This window comes from Eurytemora carolleeae, unplaced genomic scaffold (genome assembly GCF_000591075.1).
Source record: "Eurytemora carolleeae unplaced genomic scaffold, Eaff_2.0 scaffold2613, whole genome shotgun sequence".
NCBI classification, from domain to species: Eukaryota; Metazoa; Arthropoda; class Copepoda; order Calanoida; family Temoridae; genus Eurytemora; species Eurytemora carolleeae.
The window spans coordinates 1-9,226 of record NW_019398498.1 but is presented as its reverse complement, the minus strand read 5'-3'; the positions used below and the strand labels follow the sequence as shown (position 1 = coordinate 9,226).

The 9,226-nt window shown below is 30.8% G+C and overlaps 1 long non-coding RNA gene across 1 annotated transcript; it reads right to left on the bottom strand.

Annotated features, from left to right (window-relative positions):
• Positions 1-6,927: 6,927 nt before the first annotated feature.
• On the bottom strand, positions 6,928-8,349 carry LOC111717437 (uncharacterized). Its single transcript, XR_002768783.1, has 3 exons — positions 8,310-8,349; positions 7,375-7,954; positions 6,928-7,031 (listed from the first exon to the last, which is right to left on the bottom strand). It is a non-coding gene; the product is annotated as an uncharacterized LOC111717437 (long non-coding RNA).
• Positions 8,350-9,226: the final 877 nt, after the last annotated feature.

The window sequence follows — 9,226 nt, the reverse complement described above, 5'->3', positions numbered from 1 at the left end:
TCCAAACATAAATGTTTATATAACAGAGAACCAAGGTTGTGTACATTACACTGAACAGAGTGCTCAATACAATGGATGAATTTGGGCCCTAGAACTACCTAAACATAAAACTGTTTTTATCGAAACTGCAGCTTTCACTTTGTTTTCTTGACTTTTTAAAGAGGATGGCTCCTGTTTATATAATATAAGGTGGGGTGGAAGTGAATTGGGGTTAAAATTACACGGCACAATTACTGTTTCTCATGTTAATTGAACCTTTTTTTATGACGAGTTATACAGGTTGATTTGGTATTAATCTGCTTGTGTCTGAAAATTAAATTTAGATTTTTTTGTCAAAGAAAGAATCGGGTTAGCAGCATATATTTTAAAAAAAATTAATTTTATACATTTTTAAATAACTAGAAATTTCTGAATTGAGGTAACTCATATAATCGGTTTAAATGAGACAGAGTTCATTCATTTAGAAAAAAAAACAGATATTAATGTAATATGAAGGTCATTTCAATTAAGTTGATTAAATAATAAACTTACGAAGCGAACAATTCAGTTTTCTGACAGTATTCTACAGTTATACATGAAATTGTCTAATAGTCATGTTTTTAACTAAATATGTATCACACGTAACTTTTTGAGGATCTTTGCATGAAAAATTATTTTCAAAATATTTTGAAAAAATTCTTGCATTTGTTAAACTATTCTATCTCCCCCCACCCCATTTAAAAAAAGTTATTAACCAAAACAATTTTTCAAAAAAACTTTTTTTATGAAAATCGTTTTTGTTTTCCAAGAAAACTTTGTCTGCTAAACTCTCTTAATCTAAGTTACAGCTAAAAATGAGTTTCAAAGTAAAATGCTTTTGATATTTATAGAACAGTTGCTTATCCTACAAGGCCAATAAAAAGTATTTTTGTTGGGAGGTTTTTTCTTTTGAAAAATTTGCTTGTTGAGTAAAAAAGTATAGCTTTTTCAAGTTTGTTGAATATTTTTAAATTGTTCATGCATATTTTCGTTCTTTTACAGTAAACCATTATTTTTATATTTCTCTGAATGATTCATTTTGTTCGTCCAGCATGAGGTTTTTTTTGAATGACACCCTTTTTCACAAAAAAAATTTGTTCTTTCAAAAAAAACAATGTCAATCTCTAGATATGACACTTATTGCTGTACTATTTTAGAGGATAATTACAATTTGGTATTGTGGTATTTATCAAAATATTACACAGATGCAAAACCTTTTGTTTGCATGTATTTCATCTCAAAATAATTGATAAACCACAATAATAAAGATGCTGATTAAACTTCGGTAATAATGTATTTTTAAGTTTCCACAGATACTAAACCTTCTTGTTTGAATGTATTTCATCTCCTAATTTCTGTTGCACTAAAATATTTATCTCATATTTTTTGTGGCGCACTTAAATAATAGTACAAATTGCCAATTGTTTTTTTTTTTGAATATTTTTGGTAATATAGCTAAAGGGACCTGAGAATCTCAGGCGTTAAATGATACATTTAAGACTTCTATCTGATGTTCCTTTCTCGAGAAATTGATATAAAATTGTGTCAAACCAATCTAAAAATGATTATATCCCACAGGAGCCTGAGAATCTCAGGTTTGATCCTATTATAATTTTTTAATTTTGATTTTGACGTGACTATGGTATACTGTGCTGCGATTGGCTGAAGTTCTGGTGACGTAATACGGACAATACGGATTAAATGTAATAATATTATCAATTATATCTATTAAATTTGCAAACTAAAAATTAAACAATTATAACAGGACCAAACCTGAGATTCTCAGGTTTCTGTTCAGGTTTCTGTAGGATATAGTCTTTTTCAGATTGTTTTCATATTTGCTGAATATGATATGCTTAAACCTTGCATCAGGTTGCAAAGTAGAGTTTTAGACATATAATCAGTTCCCTTTTAAACATTGCAATTATATGCCAAAAAGTAAAATCTCATAGATAACTAATTTATACAGTTAACACCATAATTCAACCTTTTAATGAGAATTTTTTTTCTGCAAAATTGTGCAGAACAGAAAAGCGCGGAAAAGTGCAATTTTGTGTTAAATTAAGGTTGCGAATGATTGCGCAAATTGTTAATTTTTCACGCAAAATGTAAATGCAAGCAAAAATTTGCACTTTCTTCTGCAAAAAAAGCGCAAAAGTTTTGCGAATGGAAACCCTATTTAAGCAAAAAAAATTTAGTCAGACCAAAGATATTTACCAAAACGATTTTTTAAAACATTTGAAAATTGCTTTCTGTTTTTCATTATGAAAAGTCGTGTTCGTTGATCAGAGAAAAAATTTGCAAAAAGAAAAAAGTACAAAAGCAAACTTATCGAGGAAACCGTTTTGCAATCTAATTATTAACTTAAATTTTTGTTAAACACTTTTAATATAAAAAACTAGTCTTTTCAACGTAAAAAGTTAAAGATTATTCACTTACGCAAAATTATGTGCAGTTACGTGAAATAATTTGTACGTCCTATAATTTTGCAGGATTACGCGTAATTGGCGAAACTTCAATTTCGCGAAATTACGGAATATTTTCGCGTAATTTCTACAACACAATTTCGCGAAATGTCATGATTATTATTCCTAATTAGAGAAACTTCAATTTAGAAAAATTATGGTGTAATTTGGCGTAATTTCTACAAGGTAATTTTGCAAAATTTTGTGATAATTACACGTAATTTGCAAAATTTCAATTTTGCAAAATTATGCCATAATTTTTCGTAATTTCTACAAAAGTAATTTCGCGAAATGTTGCATAATTATGCCTAATTAGCAAAACTTCAATTTACACATATTTTCCTACATATATTCATTTCTGAGAATTAATATTAACTGTACTGACAACGGAATGGTTTCGTATAACGTAATTTTGTGTAATTATGTCTTAATCACGCGAAACTAGATTTTCTTTCTTATATGGAATTAACATGTTATTTCATGTAATGCTCCTCCGTAAGCGAAAGAAAGTGATACGCATTACGTGTAACATAATTATGACTGAAAACCCCTGAAAAACTTTATTATCTTGAGACGGCCCATAAATGTTGCCCATCGGTAAGTGTGATATACATTCTTCTGAAGGGTAACAGGTTTCAAGCATGGGTGATTATAATTTCATTAGAGAGATTCAAGCATGCTTCCTGTGCAGTTTATAATCCCTTTTTGAAAGATTTTCATCTTTAACAATGAGGATTTAGATATCTTTATTAATGCCTGAAATGCTCCATGTTTTGGAAAAAAAACGTTTTTGCAAAAAATTTAGATTGAGTCTGTTTCGCGAAAAAAATCCAAATATTTTGCAAAATAAGAAATTCAAAAATTTCTCAAAAAACGCAAAACAAAGGAATGTTAAAGTACTTTTGGGGGTTAAATGCGAAAATTTTGCAAAAAAAATACCAAGAGAAATTATTAATTATTTAAGATAAAACTTTTAATTCTGAGCTCTCTGAGCAGAGTTTTTTTTGCGCAATTAATTGATGCAGCTATGGTTTTTGCAGAATTTTATTTCGCAATATTTTACATCGTTTACGCATTTTTTCGCTTAATTAATTTTTGCGAACAAAATGCTAAATTTTACGAAAAAAGTGCAAAAATTCGAGAAAAATGGTTGCAAACTACATTATTTGTCGGAAACCCTAACTGTTGGGTGTCCGATAAAATAGTAGCAAGGAATTAAAGGTCGTCTTTGATCGTTAAGCATTTATTTGCAAACCTAATTTTAGAAGTAACATTCTAAAGTTTTTAATATCAAAATAACCACAGTCTTAGAATTTCAAAAATGTGTTCTGCCTTTTTTGTGATTTTGACAATTATGGTTTTTTGTTTAATTGCATTGAAATCTGAACGAAATTCTTAATATCTCTAGTAATATTGACAGCACAAAAAAGGCAGGCCACATTTTTGAAATGTCAGGGCAATGAGAATTTTGTGATTATTGTTTCAAGAATCATACAAGGAAAGGTAGGTTGACGACTGAATTAAATTAAAATTTAAGACAACTCTCAAGTCATCTTGCTACTTTCATGTTTCGTGGGACACCTTGTATATTACCCAACACATTTTTTAAACATTTGGCAATATATTTGTACTATTATTTTGGTATGGGCATCATGTTGAGGTCTGATTTAAGACATTGAGGTTTCTTTGATATTTAAAGTGCGCGACAAAACTATAAGGTATTTATTATTTTAAATTTTAAAGTTATTTAGTTCAACAGAAATTAGGAGATTAGAGATGTGCATCATTTTTTTGAAGGAACGAAATTTTTCGTGAAAAAGGTTGTCGGTCAGAAAAAAACCTCACGCTGGTCGAACAAAGTGAATCATTCAGAGAAATGAAATAATTATCTTTTTCTGAAAAAGAATGAAAAAGAACCCCATGAACAATTTAAAAATGTTCGAGCAAACTTGAAAAAGCTATCCTTTTTTACCCAACAATCAAATTTTCCAAAAGATTTTTAAAAACTATCGTTTTTTTTAATGAACAAACAATTTTTTGGAACAAATTTTTTAAAAAATCTATTGTTTTTTTCTGAATGAACGATTTTTTTGAATAAACGATTTTACTGAACAAGCAATTTTATTGAACGAGCGTTCAGTGAAAAAACAAACAAAATAGATGGAAAATGAACGATTAAATTTTGAGATTAAAAAACAAAATAATTTTTTTAAATGATTGAAAAAAACTAAAAAATGAGTCGTTATCTAACAATAAATGAACAAATTTTTAATTTTTTTCAACCCCTCCCCCCCCCCTCCTCACCAAAAATACTTTTTATTGGCCTTGTAGGATGCATCTGTTCTAATATCAAAAGAATTTTACTTTGAAACTCAAATTGTTAGTTGGAACTTTGATTGAGAAAAGAAGACAACAGTTTCTTCAATCCTCAGGTTGAAAATTGTATGTCCACAATTCTTATACCAATACCTTATAGCATAGGGTAATTCTTAATCATGTATCAAGGGCGTATATAGGGGGAGGGGGTAAAGAAGAACAAAGAAAAACATGTTCTGATGCTATAGTTTTGTTTGTAAGAGCTAAAGTAGTTATTTTTGCAAGGTAATTAAACTGTATGTGCAGTGTGTACCTTTAAAGTATCTTATATTTATGCCTGATATCCAAGAAGCCAAATGTTCTGAAATTACAGTTCAAATTTGCCCCCCCCCCCTGTTTACGCCTTGAGGATATAATTACTCTGCGCAAAATTACTTTGGCAATTTTACAATATCCGCGTATAGTTTCTAAACACAAAATATTAGCTAAAACATTTTCTACGCTTCCCGTATAATTAAAGTATTTAAAGTAATTAAATGGGGTAATTAAATAAATATAAATCTCGCAACAATTTATATGCACTGAGAGAAAGCACTCCGAGGTAGGCTACGACCCGGGGGAGGGGGGGGGTTGTCCCCTTTCAAAATTATTTTACCAAAAAATTATGTAATATAACAAAGTTTGAGAGTCGTTTCTTCATGTGAATTTAAAATTCGATAATATCACATCATTTTCATATTTATATTTCTTCTTTTCTGTTTTGTTTCTATTATAAATACGAAGATGAAAAATTATTGTTACCTTTTGAATTTGGAAAAATCCTCATCATTTCGTGACTTATCATAAATGCCATTATCGTTGTAAAATCAGGGGGAATTCCCGGGCCCCAGATTTCCAACCGAAACTATCTATCTATCCGTCTGTTTATATTTATTCCCTAAATCAGCTGTTCCCCTGTCGCGGATTTTCTACAACCTTTTACCTTAGTTTCCCTTTAGTACGAGTGGGTGAAATTGTTTACTAAACTCTTCAAGTGTTTTTGCATGATTTGCATGTATTAAGTATAATGTGTACGCCGGTATATATTGAAAGGAGAATTATGATAACACATCCTAGACAAGACACGTTACTTTTTTATTTTTAATGTCCCACATTAAATCGCTTGGTCGAGTGTACAGCAGCTTCTACATATGTTTATAAACTACTTGAAAGACAGGAATGTGCAAAAATTAAGTAAAGGAAAGTTATTTTTTTAGGTATTGGGCAATAAAAAGCAAAAAAAATCTTTAAGACAATCACGAAGCAAATAAATGCGTTTTTTAACTGAATGGATCAAAGGAAGACAAAGTGGTAAAAATGGCCATCAGGAAAAATGGCGGTTAACCCAAAATATAAAAAATAGAAGCTGTGGTGATTTAAAAATCAAATTGCGACTATGACGATTACAAATGAATGTGGCAGCCATGACGATTAAACCCCAAATGGCACTAAAAATAAAATGGCGGCAAGCACAATTAAAAACTAATTGCGGTTATGACAAGAAAAAAATAATTACTGCTTTGGGAAATGGCGGCCATTGGGATTAAAAACAAAATGGTGGCTAGGCCAATTTAAAAACATTATTCCGGCTGCAGTGATAAGAACCCAAATCATCGAATAAAACAAGATGGCTGCTGTGATAATTAAAAAACAAAACAGGGAATAAAACAAGATGGCTGCTGTGATAATTAAAAAACAAAATAGTGAATGAAACAAGATAGCTGCTGTGATAATTAAAAACCAAAATAGTGAATAAAACAAGATGGCAGCTGTGAAGATTAAACACCAAAATAGCAGATGAAACAAGATGGAAGCTGTAAAGATTAAACACCAAAATAGCAGATGAAACAAGATGGCTGCAGTGAAGATTAAACACCAAAATAGCAAATGAAACAAGATGGCAGCTGTGATGATTAAACACCAAAATAACAGATGAAACAAGATGGCGTTGTGATGATTAAAAACCAGAATAGCAAATGAAACAAGATGGCAGCTGTAATGATTAAACACCAAAATAGCAGATGAAACAAGATGGCTGTTGTGATGATTGAAAACCACAATAACAAATGAAACAAGATGGCAGCTGTGAAGATAAAACACCAATATAGCGACCTGAAGTACAGAATTGTCTTGATTGAATTCATAAAATCTTCTCCAGGGGCGTAGACTGCTAGGGATACAGGACCCATCCATCTACAAAATTATTACAGTTGGTCTTGGTCATTGTCATATCTGAAATCTTGGTCAATAGTCATTGTCAAATTTTCAAATAACTTGGTCATCGTCAAATTCAAAAACTTGGTCATTTTCAAATTCAATATCTTGGTCATTGTCAAATTTAATACCTTGGTCACTGTCAAATTATGATCTTAGCCATTGTCAACTTCAAATCTTTTAAAAGATTTTAAAAGATGTTTGTAAATGGCATCGATCAATGGCGTAGAAAACGGCAATAATTCATTGTACCTTTTAATCCGAGATTCAAGATTGTCCAAAAAGGTATAGTCTGCTTGTGTAGTGTAAGTTACTCAGTTACCTTTCAATCAGAGGTTCAAGATTGTCCATAAAGGTATAGTCTGCATGTGTAGTGTAAGTTATGGAAGCATCACAACTATTGAATAGTATCATTCACATATACCGATGTATACATGATCTACTTATAAAGTAGTAATCTCTGTTTGTTTGTATGTCTAATCATAACTCATGAAGCCCTGGACCGATTTGCCTTATTTATTAATCAGTGAATTTGAGAAAGTGTATTAATAATCAATATGTACCGTTAGAGGTATTAGATGTAAAGAATGTAATTTATGTACTAAAGAATGTACTGTATGTAGTATAGAATGTACTGTATGTACTACAGAATATACTGTATGTAGTATAGAATGTACTGTATGTACTACAGAGTATACTGAATGTTGTATAGAATGTACTGCATGTAGTATAGAATGTACTGTATGTACTACAGAATATACTTTATGTAGTATAGAATGTACTGTTGTGAGCTGAACAAAAGGGATAATACTCGAAAGAGGGAAATAAGGCAAGTTGGCAAGGAAAACACTCTCTTCTACCGGACACACTTCTTGAAAAGTATATTTCAGTAACGAGGTTTCCTACAAAATACAAATTGTCATTGGCATACATGCATATAAATAATAATTGTTAATGAAGATTAAACAGTTGAAGGGTTTTATCAATAAATGAACATTGTTGTGAATCGAACAATTGGTTTAGAAACATGTACCATTGAGAATTGAACAAAGGCTTAAAGGTATTGGAATTCTAGGTTTTGTAGGTTTAGCAGGTTTGGCAGGTTTGGGAAACTCTAGGTTTAGCAGGTTTAGCAGGTTTAGCATTCATATTTTATTACTGTTGCGAATCAATAAATAAAGGTTTTAAAGGCACTATTGTGAACTGATAAATAAAGGTTTAAAAGGTACTGTTGTGAATTAGGTGTACGGAACTTACAATCTAGAAAACTGTGGTACGGCGAAAAGTTGTTTGAACTGAAGTCTAAAGCAATTTAATTCCTTCTGAAAATAAATATTTGTCTGGTTAAATAATTTCACTGTTTGTTTGTAAATGATTCGCTGAAAATTATGTTTAAATGGGTTCTTTTAATGCACTTTAAGTTTTATTAGCTCCATGAGGTTATTGTTTATATTTGCGCAAAATCCTTGGCAATGTTTGGTTTGGTGGGTGGACGGATCGGGTTCAACGGAGGTACAGTTTGTCAGAGACGACTTTTACAACAGGGTTATATTAGGGGGTATGGTTCACAACTGTATGTACTTCAGAATATACTGTATGTAGTAAAAAATGTAGTGTACGTACTACAGAATGTACTGTATGTATTATAGAATTTACTGTACGTACTACAAAATGTACTGTACGTACTACAGAATATAGTGTATGTACTACAGAATATAGTGTATGTACTATAAAGAATATACTGTATGTAGTATAGAATGTACTGTATGTACTACAAAATATACTGTATGTAGTATAGAATGTACTGTATGTACTACAGATTACTGGAGATTTGAATGATTTTGTTCAGAATTAGACAATATCATGATAAATTAAAATCTAGACAAAATTCTTAATAGCTTTAGTAATTTATAAAGCAAAAAAATGCCAGACCACATTTTAGAAATGGCGGGCAGGATGAAATTATTTAGAATAGCATTGTATACACCTTTGTTATATTATTCATTATACCTAAACATTAAATCCTTATCCTGGCAGAATGTTCCAGGAGATATCTCTCTCCTTCCAACCTCCTGCTCTTTTCCATCCTTCTCCTGGGGAACAGGAGGAGGAGCAGGAGATGAAGAACTGTTCACCAGATTATCATATTCTACTCCAGCTGACAACAAATATTA